The following is a 2099-nucleotide window of genomic DNA, read 5'->3' as shown; positions in this document are numbered from 1 at the left end:
GCACCCCAGCTGCCAGAATTTTACTGTTTTTACGGATTTTTTTACAGTGTTAATGTAAAATAACAGGGAAAAAAACTTTTTTTTGTATTACGGACATTTTTGTAATATATTGTGCCCATTATTTTACTGTATTTTTCCGATACCCCAGCTGCTGGAATTTGACTGTTTTTTACTGATTTTTTTAGAGTGTTAATGAAAAATTACAGAATCAACAATTTCTATAATTTATTGTGCCCGTTATTTTACAATATTTTTCCGACACCCCAGCTGACAGAATGTTAGCATTTTTTTTTACAGTGTATGTTACTTGTTACTTCAAAACCACAAATATTCGTTCATGATTATTCCACTAAATGAATTAATTAGACTGACTGACCGACCACAAACAGTGACTATATATTCATTTATTCGATTTAACATTTATAACGTAAATAAAGCCAAATCATTTTATTTTATCTCAGTTTTTTAGGTTTAGTATCTTTCTGGTTTTAGGCACAGCATAAACACGTGTTATCTACAGGTATACAACATTAATAATAGCTGTTACAACAGGGAATACACACAAAAAAAAACATCAGACATTATATTCTGATGAAATATATTCCTGTATTTCAGCAAAGATTTTCCCAAGTCATGCATTTTACAACACATTGTAATGTAACGTGTGAGAGTCGCTGCTAGAACACTGAAATAAGTCTTACACATGAATGATGTTATATAAGACATTACAGCAGTATGTACAGTAAATGAAGAGTCTTGCACATGAACGGTGTTATATAAGACATTACAGCAATATGTACAGTATACTAAGAGTCTTTCACACAAATGATGTTATATTAGACATTACAGTGGTATGTACAGTATATAAAGAGAATGGAAGTGGGTTTTGTCTCTCATTAAATTCATTACTACAGAAATGGAAAATGTTTCCTGTGGGAATGTTTGCACATTTATTTCAGAGAGATGCTGCAGCATCATGGCATTAAGCGTTTTAATGTGTTAAGCTTCAGAGACATTGATATTCGGACAAGCACACAACCTCATCTGTGCACTACATAAAGCATGCTAGAAAAACAACACTGTTTACTGTAGATGATCACTTCATACTGTAAGTCATGCAAAGCACAACTGCATCTGAGAATTCGTATTGTGTTTGGGGCGGGGCCATGCTCAGCGGCTCCAACGCATTACATTTATGCATTTGGCAGACACTTTTATCCAAAGACACTTAGTGCATTACAAGGTATATCTTTTTTTGTAAATGTGTGTTCCCTGGGTACAAATCCATGATCACTTTTCATTATCAAAATCTTTTTGATAGTTAAGAATTTGTAATGTTTTCCAAACTTAAGCTCCTTATTATTATTTCTATACATGTACTGTATGCTAAAAATGTATCATAGACACATAGTATCTTAAAAAATATCATTTTTGTTAATCATTAAATCATTCATAAAACAACTACAGTAGCTGAATAAGTGAAGAATATCTGTACAGCACCTGAAGTGAACTGAACTTAAGTTTGTGGGAGAAATATTTGACATCAGAAAGAAGTAAACATACGGTTGTAAACAAGTTATGCAAATTAGTTTCTATATCTGTTGTGATATAATTCGATTAGTAAACACTATATGAAAGTACAATATGAGATGATGAGGACTAAACACCTGCATTTCAATTAAAGAAGAGCAACAAAAAAGCAGAAAATCTCATTTGTTAATGGATTCTGTTATTGTTTATTTCCTTTCATATAGTAAGTGCAAAATGAAAGCAATGAATGCATATGGGAACAACTATCTGTTTTACAAATTAGAGCTAAAATTGTGTAATAATGATGATGACTAAAAGTGTCTGTGTACAGCCAAAAAGACATAACATGCTAGATTTATTTGAAAAAGGTCCATTAGTGTCTAATTGATTTCTTCAACTAACCTACAAAAACAGAAAAAACAAATGGACTTAATGCAGGTTTTTATGATCTGTTTGGTATTTCATGGATTTCTTAAAGGGATAGTTCACCCAAAAATGAAAATTCCACCCCGTCCAAACTTTGACAATACCGGGAATCAGATTTACACAATCCATACGGACATTGCTTC

The sequence above is a fragment of the Misgurnus anguillicaudatus genome, chromosome 7 (assembly GCF_027580225.2).
Source record: "Misgurnus anguillicaudatus chromosome 7, ASM2758022v2, whole genome shotgun sequence".
Lineage (NCBI taxonomy): Eukaryota > Metazoa > Chordata > Actinopteri > Cypriniformes > Cobitidae > Misgurnus > Misgurnus anguillicaudatus.
The sequence above is the reverse complement of the archived record's forward strand: the minus strand, read 5'-3'. Positions refer to the sequence as shown.